Source organism: Mirounga leonina, unplaced genomic scaffold (assembly GCF_011800145.1).
Source record: "Mirounga leonina isolate KUSES-001 unplaced genomic scaffold, KU_Mleo_1.0 Mir_151, whole genome shotgun sequence".
In the NCBI taxonomy this organism is placed as follows: Eukaryota; Metazoa; Chordata; class Mammalia; order Carnivora; family Phocidae; genus Mirounga; species Mirounga leonina.
This window is the reverse complement of record NW_023270377.1, coordinates 14,539,183-14,557,204: the sequence shown is the minus strand read 5'-3', so window position 1 is coordinate 14,557,204 and position 18,022 is coordinate 14,539,183.

Below are 18,022 nucleotides of genomic sequence, written 5' to 3'. Positions count from 1 at the left end.
GTCAGACGCAGGGCTCGATCCCAGACCCTGAGATCATAATCTGAGCTGAAACCAAGAGTTGGACACTTTAACAGACTGAGCCACCTAGGCACCTCTAAAGCCATTTTAAAAATGAGGGCTAGTGAGGCATGAAGTGAAGAACATTGAGAGACTCTAATAGCTAGTTAGCAGGAGAAATGGGATTCAAATGTGGCAAACTGGCTCCAGAGGTAAAACACCTGACAGCTCAATGGACTGCCTTTCTATCTCTAAATCCTTCAGCTCTAGCCTAGACTTTTCTCATGAGCCCCAATGCCTGTGGCTATTTCTACCCAATATCCCATAAGTATTTCAAATTCCTAAGGTCAAAACCCAAACACATTATCTTTTCTCCAAAATCTGTCTCCTTCCATATTTAATAGGTGTCAGAAATGCAGGTAGAACCCAAGCTTCTCTCTCTTACTTTAAGTCACCAGTCACTCTCTGAGGTCTCTTTCCATTAATATGGTCATTATGTATCCAAAAGAGTATTCCAGGAAAACACTGAAGACCAGAGAAAAAGAAAAGAAATGATCAAGGCTGTGCTTACATAAATTAAAAAATCATATTTAAGATGGAACCTGCTAGGCACTGACTGTACAATGATAAAAACTCAGCCTTTGTCATCACGGTACTTATGATTTTTCCCACTGTAGAAGCTGAATTGAAGAAAATAGAAGAGGGAGGTAAAGAAAACAGGATTCCTGGTGGCAGGAGAGAAGTGCCTGGACTGGGCCAATGGCAGGTGCAATGGAGACACTGCAGCTAGAAATGCTGAGGAGCTGAAATTGACAAGCTCTCACACTTAGTGAAAGGTTAGCAAATGAAGGAAAGAGTGGGATGGGGAATGACTCTAAGGTTTTGAATCTGCGTAACTGAGAGAGCGGAAGGGCAAATGATAAAATGGGTAGTAAATCCTGGAAATGATTTATTGCATTGTGCATTTTGAGTTGGTGGTGTTGACATGATATCCAGAAAGCATTTGGATAAATCAGTATGGGAACTTTTGAGAGAAGTTGGGGCTAGAGAGAGAGACTTGGGAGCCATGCACACAAATACATGGACTTGAAACCTTGAGCATGGCTGAAATAGGCAAGGATGAGTGAAAATAGAGAGGAGGGCAAAGAGCATTTCTTCAGGGACCAGCTACTTCTTGGGGCTGGAGGAGGAGAGGCAGAAAGAGCAGGAGCAGTCCAAGAAGTAAAATCAGAATGGCAGAATGCCCAGTAGCCAAGCCAGCAGAGGTTCTCCAGAAAGAGAAGGTCAACCACAGAGAGATGGAGGGGAAAAAGCTTCCTTTTGACGATGCATAGATGATTAGTATCTATAATATGCAGAATATGTATGATGGTGGGATGGGAGATATCACAGGTGTAAAAAGTTAATGCATGTTGAGGAATAGGGCACTCTCATTACAAACTAACTCCTTCAGGAAGTTTGGCTGCGAACTGCAAGGTACAGTGTGGCCAATTCAAGGAGTTGGAACTACTCAGAGCCCTCCTTCTCTTTTACTTGCCATTGATTGCTACTCAGTGTAGGTTGCAAATCTACTTTCACTCTCTTTAGTAGTATAGGCTGAGTTCCTTTCTAGGTGTGTCTCTGCAGGGGCTGAGGTTTTTCCAGGTTTATAATGAATCTGCATTTTTTAAAAAATCTTATAGTTTATTTATTTTTAATCAAAGTATAGTTGACATACAATAGTATATTATTTTCAAGTGTATGACATAGTGATTCAATAGTTCTATACATTATACAATAATAAATCTCCTTCACCATCCAGGGACGGTACTAAGCCAGCCTGAAGAAGTTGCTGGGGGATACCAGCATACCATTCATCCCCCAAAAGAAGGGCTGATTCACGGAAGTAGAAGTAACACCACTTTCTTTTTTCCACCACAGACAGCAGAACACAAATATTTTGCTGTCAGATCTCTGCGTTTCCATGATTTTTCTCTTCAGGTTGTATGGAGAAGCACCAAAGATTATAGGATGACCCTTTAACTAGAATTGCCCTGAATTTTGTATTTCTCCAAAGTGATTTTTATTCAGGAACTCAATTTCTCTAGATGCTTGAAAATTGATTGGTTGTGTAATTTATGTATATTGCTTATGATCAAATTCCCTTTAAAAGATCAGGTTTCTGAGTAAAGGAGTGGACAATGAGAGAAAGCTTTTCTGGTGGAGAGTGGGTAGTACTACAAGATTCATGGTTACATCATGGACCTCCACCATGATAAAAAGCAACATTAACAGTAACTAGCTTAAAATCCTCTTTGTGTTTTTTGGTCCGTGAAGAGGCATCATCATCCTGCAAAATCACACACAAACAATACGATCATCTTCAACATGGATAAGAAGATGACTTGAGGCTTCCCAGAGGTAGATGGTGGAGAAACCATGCTGCACCAGGAATGGCAAAGTCAAGCTATTTTGACCTTTTTTTTTTTTTGTAATTTAATGAATGGCCTCAGTTTGTGGCAATAGTGATTCCGTATTTGGACTTTGACAGTTTCAAATTAGCTGAAAATCAGAAGGGTAACGGCGTATCATTATATTTCAATTAAAAAGATAAAATGTAATTTTGGTCTTCAGATAAATCAAATGATACTACTAAAACAAAGACAAAAATCAGGGAAAAAATCTAAAAGTGGCATGTGAATGTCAAATGTTTGTGTTTTACTATTGGAATCCATATTTTCAATAGGAAGTGGGGTTTGATTTTACTTCAGGGATGAAGTTCTAAAATCAGAGTGTAAGACAAAATTATCCTTGAAAGTCCTCTAATTGCTCTTAAAATTTAAACTTCTGTGGTTTCTCAGAGTGCTTTGGTCATGGCCTCCATGTCCCTGGGTAGTATAGTCTAAGGGCAACTTTGAATAGTTGCCCTCCCGCTCTCTTTCTCTCTCTTCCTCTCTCTCTCTCACACATGCATGCACACACACTTGAATTCCCACAAATGTAGTGTGCCTATTTTGGACTTTGCTATAAAATAGGTGAGTTATGTCTCTGTGTTGTGACTGTTTTCTGCCCTAAAAGCAATCCGTATTACACTTCAATGTATCTTTCTGTGCTCCCCAATAGAAGGCACTACATACCAGCCATTGTCCGGATCATAGTTGTGACAAGAACGTATTACCAAGGAGAAAAACAAAATTGCTTTCTGAGGCATCCCCCCAAACTCAACCAGAGATGTCATAGAGTTTAGGGTTTATAATTTTAATGATTATTTCTTTTGCTTCTTAAATTATATGTATGGTAGGCTAGTTAATGTTTCCTGAATGCTCATTATGTGTCTCTAGTTCCTTTCAAATAGCAATCTCATTCAGTCCTTCAATGGATCTCTGACATTCTTCTTACATGTGGGAGATTGAAGCTCTGGGAAGTGTCCAAACTCAAATTACCAGTAAGCAGCATAGTTAGGATTTGAATTCACATCTGCTGGATGCAAACACAGGTATTTTTTTTTCCACTCTACATTATATAATTTTGCCTCATTTCCCACAATATTAAAATCACGGGATTATTTTTTTTCTCTGTTTTAAGAGCATTCATATGAGGTTTCACCTAAAGCTCACATTTCTTCATGAGTTTGAACACTTACAATCAGCTGGGAAAGCTATGAAACCTTTTAAAATCCTACCTGCTCCCGCATCCCAATTATCTCGAATGTTTTCTCCACACCATTCAACAGAAGAAGGACAGTACTATTGTAATACAAATTGGAAATGAAAGGAAGCCCTGAATTGAGATTGTGGGTCCCTAAGATGGTTTTCCTGTGGTGGGAATAAAGACCGAGGTCAAGAGGAGCAACGAGGTGGGTCATAGAGGGAAGAGAGAGAGGGCAGGCTCTGAGATGCTTGCCTGAGTGGCTTGAACAGAGTTACAGAGACTGTGTGGGAAATAGTTTCTTGGGACTTAGTGTAGATGTAGAAAAGTGGCTGGAAAAAAGGGAAAAATAATTTGAATTAATTCATTAATTCAATAAGCATTCATTTTTGAGTCTTGTGTAAAAGATCTTGTGTCCAAGATTTTATTCTAATACTCTCAATGATTCAGAGCAACACAAGACAATTTTTCTTCTAGGGTTGGAAATATTAAGAACCTAATAACTAGATGCTACTTTGCAAATGCTTCAATACGTACTTTTTTTTTTTTTTTAATTTGAGAGAGAGAGAATGAGAGACAGAGAGCATGAGAGGGAGGAGGGTCAGAGGGAGAAGCAGACTCCCTGCCGAGCAGGGAGCCCGATGCGGGACTCGATCCCAGGACTCCAGGATCATGACCTGAGCCGAAGGCAGTCGCTTAACCAACTGAGCCACCCAGGCGCCCCACGTACATTTTTTTTAATTAAAAAAAGGATCTTCATTAATTTTGTTTGCCAAAGGGCTTACTATTGAACAAATTCAATTGAATTTAAGCCTTTCATGGAGATTCCTTTGTTTTTCTTTCTCATTTTTATGGAAATTTCCAGTCCAGTCATCCTGATTGGATTTCATTTTGTCAGGTTCATACTCTGCCTTATCTACCGAATCTTCTCCAGCTCCATGGTGACAGACAACAGAGAGGGAAAATATTTTGGGCCAAAGTTTGGGAACACGTGCCTCATATAAATTCTCTCTAAGCTCATTCTTCAGGATTTTAAAGTGCATGTTTTCATTGAAAGAAATGTAACCCGCATGCTTTTAGTTCCTCACACTGTTAATCAAAATGTCATTATAGAAGAATTTGACGTCTGAAGAATATTTTCAGTTTTTTTAAGTAAGTCTAATTTTTAAAAATGTAAAGTCATGATAGGCCGTGGGCATGACATCTGAAAACAAAGATTGCTAGGGAAAGTTCTACAACTGTCATTTAAAAAAATTGTTTTTCTTTTTCCTTTCTTTGTTTTTTTTTAATTAAAATTTTTTTTGGCTTATTAATCCATTTTATTTTTTTTTCTCAGTCTTACTGAAATGTAGTTCACACATAGAATTATATAAATTTAAGATATAACATGATTTGACCTATGTATATTGTATACATTTAAGGTGTATAATGATTTGATATATGCTTATATTGCAAAATGATCAACACAATGAGTTTAGTTAGCATCCATCATCTTCGTTTTCATTAGGCACAGGTGGGGGAGACGTAAGGATAGGTCTCAAAATGTAACATCAAGTTCTATATAGTTTTAGTGATAAACATAAAATAAAATTACGTTAAACATAAAGTACAACACAATATCTCAGAATAGCTCCTTGTATATGGTAAATACTCAAATGTTAGTTACTATTACTATTATGTTTAAGTTGATATTAACACAGAAAATATTTATTATTGTATTTTAATTTCTCTAAATTATAGTATTGGTATTATATACCAAGAACTGCGCTGGCTGATTACAGTTTGCTTTATTAGTATTCTCTTTGTCCAAAGAACACAAAACCTCAGATTTCAGGGCCTAGGACTAACTGTAAGTCTAGAATTTCTAATGAATTTCATTACCACCATTTCAACACAAGTTTGGAGAAAGAATCTATTTGGAGTGCAAATTTATTCAGATTCTCAACCGAAGTTCATCTAATAATTACTTTTTGAGAATACTCTATGTGCGAGAATTCGAGTGTACAGAGCTTATGGTCCTATTCTTAGGTAACTTACAGTAAAAGTGGAGGAGACAGATGCATAAACAGATAAATTGTATGTGACGGGGTAAGTATTAGTAGTCAGCTGTGGGAGCCAGAGTAGATAGCAGCCTGGGGAGGTGGAGAAATATTCCCTAGAGGAGATGGCATTTGATCAAAGTTTTAAAGGATGGGTGGCAGTTGCCTCAATTTCTTTACCTGTAAACTGAGGCAGCTGGGCAGGATTCCTTTTTACTCCAAACTTCCATGATTTTAATGCTGTGATCCCACTTTATCAATAATGAGGGGCATTGGCATTGGGCCTTTGCATTTTGATTTTTGCAGAAGTTCTTATCTGCACAATTCTATGGCTTTTCAATCTACAGCAGAGCATCAGTTGACTGTTCAGCTGTTCTGCTAACCTGCCAGATGGCTGAGCTTTTAGCTTTCAGGACAAAGAATTCACACAACTGGCTGAATGTTTCACTTTTCATCAGAAAATTTTGGCATCAGGTGGACAATAACTATGGACAGACTTCAGGAATTTGAGTGATTTGGATTCTGTACAGAGAAAATAATAGCTTAGATTCTGATTAGAAGTGAAGCTCAATTATCCTCAGCCAAAAAATAGCCTTTCTTCTTCCAAGTGGTCTAAGATGCTCATTAGCTCTGGCTTTGGTCCTGGGGTATTTTTGCAATGAAGTCGGCTGAAAGTTTGCAGGACAGATGGAGTTGCCATCTTTCATGTGGCTGTAGAAGAGAGCAGAGCTGAGTTAGAGACTGGAAGAAATAAAAAAATTCAATGAGAAGAAAGGACCAAAATGTCATCTGAGTGATGATGTAATTGTGCCCAGATCTTTCTCAACAATTCACTGGTAATTATAGGGGTATTTTAAAATAAACCAACCTTACTGAGGTAAAATGCACACATTGTGTAAGTGTACAGTTCCTTGAGTTTCAGTGAATTTCTGCACCCACGAAACCATCACGCAGCTGAGATATAGAATACCGTTGTCAGCCCCAAACCCAGTCCTTCCTCCACAGTCCTTCTCCATCCCACACCTTAACCTAACATAACCACTAATCTGCTTTCAATCACGGTAGATTAGATTTGTCTTTTCCAGAATTTCATATAAGTGGAATCCCAGTATACTCTTTTGTGTCTGCTTTCTATTACCCAGCATGTTTTTGAGATCCATCCATGTTGTTGAGTGTGTCAGTAGTTTTTCCTTTTCATTGCTGATTCACATTTCACTGTATGGAAAACCACAATTTCTTTACCTGTTAACTGGTTCATGAACATTTGGGCTGTGTTCCAATTTTGGGCTCTATGATTAAAGCTGCTATGAACATTCATGTACGATTCTTGGTGTGGACATATATTTTCATTTCTCTTGGATAAGTACTTAAGAGTGAAATTACTGGATCGTGTGTGGTATGGTACGTTTTTACTTTATAAGAAAATGTCAAATTGCTCTCCAAAGTGGACCTACTGTTTTGCATTCCCATTAGCAATATTTAAGAGTTCCAGTTGCTCCATATCTTGGTCAACCTAGTTTTTAAAATCTTAGCTTTTCAAGTAGATGTGTGGTGGTTATACATTGTCGTTTTAATATGTGTTTTCCTGGGGCCGCCTGGGTGGCTCAGTCTGTTAAGCGTTTGCCTTTGGCTCAGGTCATGATCTCAGGGTCCTGGGATCAAGTCCCGCATCAGGCTCCCTGCTCAGTGGAGAGTCTGCTTCTCCCTCTCCCTCTGCCCCTTCCCCACTTGTGCTGTCTCCCTCTCTCTCACTGTCTCTCTCTCAAAATAAATAAATAAAATCTTTAAAAAATATGCATTTTCCTCTTGACTAATGATTTTGAGCACCTTTTCATGTGCTTAGTGACCATTCATATACATTTATTTGTGGAGTTTTTGTTTCCATTTTTTCTGCCGTGGTTTCGAAGCTTCTATGTGGCACCCACGTCATTCCATGAAGAGGCCTTGGGGTTACCATGGTGGGTGGATTGGATTTTGCTTAAGAATATTTTGAGACAAGTTTTCATGGCTAAAAACAAAAATTGAAAACCATTGGTTTAAAGCAAAATTGGGAAGGAGATAAATGTGTCTTTTGGTGTTTCCAGTCCTTTTTTCCTCAGGGCCCACACAGTAAGTAATGAAGTGCTTGGGGAGCACAAGTCCTAGAGATAAGGTTTCTGAGTTTTAGTAAGCCTTGGAGTAGAGAAACATGCCCAGGCTCTGGAGTCACAGAGATCTGACTTTATATCCCGATTTTGCCATTAGTTAGCTCTATAAACTTGGACAATTTATTATCTCCTTTGAGTTTATAGTTTTATCAGCTGTAAAATAACATAGCTATTATAAAAATATAATGGGGTTAATAATATCTAACCAGTAGGTTATTTTGTAGATAAAATGAGAAAATAAATGTAAAGTGTCTAGAAGTGTGCCTAACACACAGTAGTTATGCATCTAATGTCAGTTTCCTTTTCGTTCTCCTTACTCCTAAACTTGCTTTACTTCTCTCCCTTTATTTTAGGATCCCAGGATTCCTCACCATGTCACTCCATCTTTCCTAACCTTTAGAAGTTCTAGACTTAGATTAATTCTTCCTCTGTTCTAACATTTACCTGTTTGTATTCTTCTCTCATAGAGTCCTGATGAATGTGTGAGCAGCTAATCTGATAAAACATAGTTTTCTGTTAAGGTGGCAATGGTTGATAACATTTCCAAGTTTTCATAAGTATCTAATCCAAGGAGTAGGATCAAGGGAAGAACAAGTAACAGGAGAATCTGAGGCTATGAGGGGTGCTTGGGTGGCTCAGTTGGTTAATCATCTGCCTTTGGCTCAGGTCATGATCCCAGGGTCCTGGGATCAAGCCCTGCATCGGGCTCCCTGCTCAGCAGGGAGTCTGCTTCTTCCTCTGGCCCTCTCTCCTGTTTGTGCTCTCTCTCTCTCAAATAAATAAATAAAAATAAATAAAAATTTAAAAAATATTAAAAAAAAAGAATTTGAGGGGATGAAAGACTGATTAGGGTAGGTTGTGTTTTTGGTATGGTTGACTTTTCCCAGAATCCCATAAATCACAGTATGTAAGTAGTTTTTGCCAGGGAATTGGTCTGCACTTGGACATTTTCAATTAGTTGTTCCTTTTCAAGCCTCCTTCTCCCCCTTTTTTATGAGGTCTTTCACACCATTGTTCAGCAGGCCAGAGCCATATGAATGATTTTACAAGCCAAATAATTGTTCTTTAATAAATGTCTTGTGTTTCTCCAGTACTTGCTGATTGCTTGTGCATTATTGGCACATTTCATAAAGGTTTTGAGACTTCTGATAAAACTGTAATTATTTGTAGCTGTAGCAAAACCCTGACTGAGTAGATAGACCTAGAATTGGTCCTCTGGATTCTACTTTGGAAACCCATATAACATCTAGGCTAACAGATCTTCACGGGCAGTTTGGATGATAATCAGCTCTACCTCAAAGATGTTGTGAAATCATGGAATACTAGAATATTATGCCTGGAAGGGTCTCAGGGAACAGTTAGTCTAACCTCACATCCAATTTTCAGACGAGAATATATATTATTGTGATTGAAAGTGATTTCTTGATAAATGTTAATCTGTTTCATTTGTGATGATGTTGACCTCGACATCACCACTGCTGACCATATTCTGAGATAGTTGATTCATTAATTTCTTGGATGTCACTTTTCATAATTAAGTTCACAATCCCTGATTCTAGTTACTGCTAGTCTGTGCAGTTTTGTTAACATATCTTATTTTTCTATTGCTTTGGGAGCCAGAGAGTTCTGTGGAATATTAACATTATGCAAATAAAGCCAAGCTACCCACAGTAAATTTTAGGTCCTAAAGTGAGCTAGCTTCTTCCTTGCCAAATTATCTTTAAGGACAAGTAAACAAACGACTAAAAATATGTTTATAGCTTCCATGAGATAGCCGTGCATGAATGGGTTCTTACTCTGAAACTTTATCCACTTTACAAACAAAAATGTTTCCCCAGACGACTAAAAAAGATTGCCTTCAAACAGGGTAGCTTGGACTGACATACATCCAAGTTATCCCATCTGAATATTCCTGGAAAACTCAGTTCTATTCTGAGAATGAAAAGTTGTAAGAGAAAGTATATGGAAACTTTGGCACTATTTGCTCTTGATCTGTCACATTGAGCCACTCTTGGTGGACCACCCTCAAGAGTCTTTGAAATACTAAAATGTCCTTCCTGAACCAGTGTATGACTCCACCCATTAAGCAAAATTGGTCAATATCAAGTCTTCATTGGAAAAACAGAAGGCAACTCAGAAAAGCATAGCAGTGGGCCAGGCATGGGGCTATGATGACTTGGAATGAGGTAGTGGGAACACTGTTGGGAAAGACAAAGAATCGACATCCAAGTGCTGGGAGTATGGAAAGGGAATAGAGCTTTTCGATTAAAATTTAAAATTTATTTTTTTTAATACTCAGAAACAGTAAAAGAAAAGTTGCAACTGTATCACACCTATGTCTTATTTGGATTCCCCCCGGGCACTCTGGCTAACAGTATCTGCTAGAAGTTCCTCTTTTTCATGTTGCTCCTCATTCATCTCATGTGGTGGTGGTTGTATTGTCCTGCTGAGTTATGTTCACTTCTTGTTTTAAAGGCAGCGCACTTCCTTATGGGGAAGGGGTTCAGGATATTTGTTTCACATTGTGTGAAATGCTGGAGAACCCCAAGGGAAAGAGATTCTGTGTTAGCAGGCATTGTTAATATGCAGCTAATATGAAAAATAAGCACTCAAAATTTGAGAGGATTTACAGGAAAAAGGCTAGAAGTCACCATCATTAATTAGCTTATGAAGTGGAATCAAGCATATCTATAACACAAAGAGAGTATTAAGAGAGAAAAAACACAAAATATTTTTTAAACCCCCAAACTTGGAAAGACTGTAAACTCAACCCCATGACCCTCAGGTCAGGGATCATGACCTGAGTTAAAGGCAGACACTTAACCAACTGAGCCACCCAAGTGCCCCAAAATAATCTCTTTGAAAGAGGAATCCTCTTGTTTCATCTTTAGGCCTTAAAAGGTATGGCAATCAATGGCAGTAAGACATTATAGGCCAGGAAATGTGTTTGGTAGAAGAGAAGAGTGAATCTAGTCGGAAACAAAGGCTGGTGCAGAGTTATGGGAGGGTCCCAGGCCCTGTAATTCTTTGTGACTCATAGTTTTAAGAATAATTTACTTATTTTATTTATTGTAAGTCTCTTACAACTAGAATGTAAGCTTCCAAATGGCAAAAACTTATATTTCTCTTCACTGCTGCATCCCCAGCTCCTGTACTGTGCCTGGCACACAGTGAGAATTCAGTCAATACTGTGAATAAGATGAATGTGAGGGTATACTCAACACTGGAACAGGAACATTTCCCCCTGTTTTCTTCTGTGAATGGGTATTGCTGGAGAGAAAGCAAACTTTACCTTCTTATCATGGCCAAGAATCAACCCTACAGCTCTTCCAGACTGGATATACCTTTGGCAAGAGCTGCCAAGTTTCCCAGGGCTCCCAAACCAAAACTTAGTGGCATGTCTGACCAATGGTGAACAACTTGTTAGGTACTGTTCCACAGGCATTGTATGTATTAGATCACTTTAGAACTTCCCTGGGAGTGAGGTACTATTATTGGCCCCATTTGACAGATGAAGACAGTAAAGCCTATAGAGGTTAAGGAGTCACTCGAGGCACATGGCTGATGAGTATTGGAGCTGGGGCTGTCTGACTCCATACACCATGCTCTTAACTGTCTGACCATCTGCCCTTTATATGGCCTTGTGAGCTGACCAGAGCTACACACATCCTTCAGATGGAAGAAGAAGTCTTGAGGCCCACCAAAACCAGACCTGGATTTCACCTTCCCTAGGCTGACTCAAACAGTCTGAAACCTACCTTGACTTAGGGAAAAAGTTCTTGGGAATAGAAGTAATTGGAGGGCTATAGCAGAGATTACAGTGAAATGTCAGGAAGCAAATCCAAGGTAGAGAGAAGTATATATATATAAAATCAGGGGCCTGGAAAACATGTAATGGCTTTGAGATGTTTTCTTTGAAGTACAGTGGCTAGGAGTTCATAGCAGAATTTTCCATAACGTGTTACCTATCTGTCTGGAGAGTAAAATATTTTAGGCAGACTTTCTCTCTGTTCTTGAAAGGGGAAAAAATAGTCCAAAAGATAATAAAGAATTGAGTAAGAAAATTTTTCTTAAACTTCTTTCTGTTATAAGCACGTAGACATTGAAGTTAACACTTGAGTTCTGAACTCATTTTTCTTTTGACATCATCTACATTCTTACATTGAATAAACCCAGAGTAGGATATTCTTTACTCTTGGTACTTTGAATGTTGGACACCATTTACTTATGAATTCCTCTGTCTTCCTCATAAGAACCCCTTAGGACACCATGATTATCTCAACAGTTTGCTCTTTGGAAATCCCACTAGCTTTGAACATAAGAAATGGAAGAGGCAAGGCTGAGTACCCAAGTGCCTTCTTATTCCAGCCAGGAGGTTTTTGGGGGGTTCCCATCACTCATCATGTGCTCTCCTTATCTCTGTGTCTTATGCACCTCTGAGCTGCCCAGATTTATTGATGCCATACAACTGCTCATTGAAAATGGTTGGTGGAGTTCCTTTTCTTACAGGGTGAGAGGCTTTGGTTTTCAAGGGACTTGCTAGTTAACTGCTAGTAGATTTGCAAGTAAATTAGTACCTTTGTCAGATTTTAGTGAATTATGCTGCATAATAAACAATCTCTAAATCTCAGTGGCTTACTATGTACATTTATTTGTTGCTCCTGTAATATAAGGGTCACAGGTCTCTAGCAGGTCTGCTACACATGGTCTCTCCCTTCCATACTGAATGATCAGCTTCTATCTGATATATGCTTTTTGTTATGGGTTGAGTTTTATCCCCACAGAATTCATATGTTTAAGTCCTGACTCTTAGTATGTGACCTTATTTGGAGATATGTTCTTTACAGAGGTCATCAAGTTAAAATGAGAGCATTAGGGTGGCCTTAATCCAATATGACTTGTGTCCTTATAAAAAGGAGACTTGGAGACATACACCTAGGGAGAACGCCATGTGAAGAGACACAGTGAGATGACCACCTACAAGTCAAAGAGAAAGACGAGAGCAGATCCTTCCCTCGTCACCCTTACAAGGTACCAACCTTCCTGACATCTTGATCCTAGACTTCAGCCTCCAGAACTGTGACACAGTGTACTTTGTTACAGAAGTCTTAGCAAACTAAGACAACCATTCTGTAAGAGTGATGTAGGAGCAAGATGCCTAGCCAAACCACAGTCATGGGTAAAACATCTTCTCCTAGTTGGATAGGGCATCATGTCCACTCACATTCTATTGGTCAGTGCAAGTCACATGATCAGGGCTGGGCGATATGCTCTTTCCTGTGGGGGTGCAACGCAAGGGGAGTGAATGGTTGCAAAATACAGCTCAAGCCACTGCAGTTAGACATACCCATCTTGCTAATGTCAGAGGACTAGAAGACAGACCTTGGATTTCCCTTGTCTCCAGAAGTTGACTAATCAAATCTCCGTGTTAGCCGAAAGAGATTACTCCCTTCTTCCCTGTTTTATTTGCCAACTTCGATGTGGTCATTCAGTTTATATTGATACGATTCAGGGGTTTGTGAGTTTACAACAAAATATCTGGATAAGACAGTCCAGCTGATCACTCATTTCATGCACGTGTCCTTACTCTACCACCACTGCAGGAAGATGTCCAGCCTCAGCTCAGATTTCCCAAAAAGGAGAGGGCTTACTTTCTCTGAGGTGGCCCATTCAACCACTGGCCAGACCAGTATAAATTTCCTCCAAAGTCAGAACTGAGCAACTTCATGTTTGGGGACTGTGAGGCTTTTACACAGTCTCCAAATATGTGAAGTTGACAAAAGTCCTCTTGGACTCTGAATCAGGGACACATGTAAGTAAAAATCCTATTTAGAAAAACATTCTGATTCCTGTTGTCAATTTTTTTTCTTTTATTTTCAGGCAGGGCAGACAGTGTTCTCAAGGGTCCCTCAGAACCACCTTGCCTATACTCAGTGGAAACCAAGTGCACAGATTAAATTATATGTGCACATTCAGGGTTTCACTAAGAAAAAATTTCAGTTTGAAGACATGATATCTGAAGCTATTTTGGTAATTGCATAAAGGTCCTTGACTTTAGTGTTAAGGTTTCTTAGTGTATTATATTTTAAAAAATAAATATAAAATGGAGCTCATATTTTTCCCTTTTAATGTTTTTTTACTTTGATCTTATTTTATTTGATATTAATATTGCCACATTTGCTTCTCTTTCGATATAATTTTTTTCTCCATTCTTCAACATTTGGTTTTATTTTATTGTGCTCAGATGTGTTTTTTGTAAATGGAGAAAAATATTTGTAAACTCAACTTGGGCTTTTTTTCTTTTAATATGGGAAATTTTACCTGTTCACTCTATTATGATTATTGATAAATATTTGCTATGCTTTAAATTTTTACTTATTATGTGCATACACATCTTACCTCCTGTTTCATTGCATGTTCGGGGAAATGGGATGAGGGATGGTAAGTGCCTATTTTTATATGTAGTTATTCAATTAGTTACCCCAATGATGTCTGGGATTCCTCCAACTCTTTATAGCTATTGATTGAATTTAGAGCACTCATAGAACCAATCCAGAGCAGTGTTCTCTTACACGTGGATTTGATTTTCTCTGGGCTTTTTATTCTTGACCTAATACCATATGTCTTTCTTCTTTAATAAATTCCTCAAAATTTTTGATTTACTAATGATATTCTTTTTTTTTCTACAGCTATTAAGATTTCCTTTTTATTAAAAAAAAAATCTTTTCTGCATACTATGGGAACTGAGCAAGAGGAAAGGAAGGTAGTTTTACAGTCAGCTATGTTGACCTAATTCCCCAAGATCTTCTTTCTTTTTTTTTAAATTTTTAAAAAAGATTTTATTTATTTATTTGACAGAGACAGAGAGAGAGAGGGAACATAAGCAGGGGCAGAGGGAGAGGGAGAAGCAGGCTTCCACTGAACAGGGAGCCCGATGAGGGGCTCGATCCCAGAACCCTGAGATCATGACCTGAGCGGAAGTCAGATGCTTAACCATTGAGCCACCCAGGCATCCCACCAAGATCTTATTTCTAAAACACTTTTGCTTTTTCAAAATTCTATTTATTTATTTATTTATTTATTATTTAGAGAGCATGAGCAGAGGGGAGGTGTTGAGGGAGAGGGAGAGAGAATCTTAAGCAAGTTCTATGCTTAGCACAGAGCCCAGCACAGGGCTCGATCTTATGACCCTGAGATCATGACCTGAACTGTAATCAAGAGTCAGATACTTAAATGACTGAGCCACCCTTGCACCCCAACACTTTTGCTTTTAGGAGGGGAATGGTGGGGTCAGATTTTGAGTGTGTGTGTGTTTCTAATGCTTCCTCTGTTGCAAAATCCTGGGTTCTGCTTATCCTTTCTCTCTCTCTCTCTTTTATCTTTTCTTTTTTTCTCTCTATCTTCACTGGTTTCTATTTGAAAGTTAAGTCAGTTAAGAAGAGATTATAATGGATATTGTGCTTTCTTGCCTAGTCTGTTCAAGGGGTGAGAGCTGGGAACCTGCCTGTAGCATGATTAATTTTCATCACTGTGCTTTAAAAAATAAAATGTGGCTGATTATCATTAATTGTGTTGCTATTATAATGAGGCATAATCAAAATGGATAGTCAATCATCCACTGTGCCATTAACAGATGCCCTTTTTAAGTGAGATAAAAAACTCTCAAGGCTCAGGTTCACTGTCATACGTAGAAGTCCCTACTCTGGGCATTCTGAGATGGCACATATTAGGAGAGGTGTTATTATATTGCTGAGCAGTTCAAAGGATCATTGTCATTTGAGTCATTTATGCCTAGAGTTGAAAAGGGCAACTGTCTAAAACTAATTCTTAAACTTGTATACATTATTGGAATCATCTAGGAAGGTTAAAAACATACCTGGGTCTATTCCTAGAGATTTTGATGTAAGCAGTTTGGTGTGTAGCCTGGAATTGAGAGCTCTAAAAGTTCCCAAGGTGTTGCTTAAATGTGCAGCAAATTTTGAGAACCACTGCTCTAAAATACCAATGGGTAGAAGGTAGAACACCAGTGTTATGCCTCAAAATGGATGGCAAATCACAACTGGGCAAAGTCTCATCTAAAAATCCTTAGCCTGACTTTCAGACTCTTACCAGTTGGTTGAGACTCTTATTCATGCCTCTTGATACAGATTTTCTTGTCTTCTTAAAGTGGTTCTTCCACCATCTTGGTCAAAAGCAAGTCATAAAGCTGTCCCAGTTAGAAGGGGAGGGGAAATGGACTGCACCTTCAAATGGCGGAGCAGCATGGATGTAGAAAGTGAGGGCAATGATGGAACCATCTTTGGAAACCATCTAGCACAAGAATATTCTTAAATAATTTTAAGAATGTTTATTTTATTTCTCAATTAGATTGCACTCACCTTGAATCCTGGGATAATGTATTTTCTCTATCTTTTAGACTTCTACATAGTGCTCTGTAAATAACATACACTCAACAAGTAGATATTGCCAAGCTGATATTAATACAATAGGTCCAAGTTCGAGCAAGTGTGGGAAGAGTAATTGACTTTTTCACTTGGGAGAGAATCCACAAAAGAGGACAAAGAGATGGAAATTTTCTTAGAGAACCATGAGTTCCCATGGTGTGTCTTGACTTCCAGGGAATGATACATACCTTTAAAATTTCCTTCCTTCCTTCCTTCACTAATTTCTTCCTTTTTATGCTGTCCTAGGTAACCTTAAATGACCTCCAGTTTCAGAGGAGAAATGAGGGGAAGTGCTCACCATGCTGTGCCCCCTCCCCACTATGTTGCCATAGTGACAGAAGGAGCTATTTCCTAGAGCCCCAGCCTGCAGGCACTTCTAAAAACCCAACGCCTCCTTTGTTTTGCATCAATTCTGGATACTAGCATTTGATCTCCACACAGCCTTTCTTTGAATTATATTTTAAAGATTAATGGTTTGTGGAAGAACATTCAAGGTTTAGATTTCCATCAAGAGACTCATAAAATAAGCATGTAAAATAGAGCTGTGGAAACAGAGCGTGGTTCTTGAGGATTTTTAAAGTATGAATCTAAAGCTACTTATAATCTGGATCTTTATTTCCCACTGGGAACTACAATGGTCCAGCTTTTGAATTAGAGTCTGAAGAGAACCTTTGGCCTCAGGAGTACCCATGCCTTTTATCGTCATATATATTTCTTTTCTAGGCAGCTCTTTACCTTGTTTCTGGTGGGCACTCGTGGGCCGTGAATGTTAAAAAATAAAGAGGCATCATGGGAGGCAATAATAGTCACAGCCCAGCTGTGCGGTAGACAGCTGTCAGGATGTTGTGTTCCAATGACTTTTGTTTCATGTCGGAAGTTCTGATTGCCTTGGTTTTTCCCAAGAGATGTTTTGCTTTATCTCTAACTTGGAATAGATTTGGAATTTCTAACAAGTTAGCATAAGAATGGCTAATATATATTATATATGCATGCATATAATGAAGTGTCTTGTGTGGGTTCGGAGTTGGAGCCCTGCGTTGTGGTCATGGTTCTGTTACTGTCTTACTGTGGGCCTGTAGTCAAGCCCTTGAATGCTCATGGTCTTGGTTTCTTCATCCTTAAAATGAGGCAGATTGTCTCCAAAGTCCTCCCCAGCTCTGATGCACTAAGTGTTTTCACAACTTTTGTCTCTGTTCAGCTCCCCTCTGCCACCACCTTCCCTTTGAACTGCCTTTGGATTTTTCCCTTTCAAATCAGCCCTCATTTTGGGTTGGAAAAGGATACATAGATTCTTTTTCTTTTCTGTCATGATAATGAACAGCTCTCAGGCACTAATCTAAAAATAAGCCTGGTTTTTGAGTAGAAGAATAGCAACAAGTTGTGCTAGAGACAAACTAGCCATCACAACTTCTTACCATTCCTGAGGTGTCTTGGTTTGATTCTGCCTCAGGACCTTGGTACATCTGTTCTTTGAACCTGGATGCCCTTCCCCTAGATTTTGTCCAACCTGCCTCTTTCTCAATATTTGGGTCTCAGCTGGAGTGTCTTTCCCTAGGAGGGGTCTTTCCTCTCACCATCCCAGTGGTCACACATGAGCAGGACACCTTAGTTTTCTCTCTCTGAAATTATCATGCTTATGTATTTTTAGTCAAATTCTGCCTCCGCCTGGTGGAACCTTTGCCCCATGACAGCCGGGACCTTGTCTTTCTCATTCACCTCTGAATCCCCAGCACCTGGAACAGTGTCTGGCCTTTGGTTAGAACTCAGT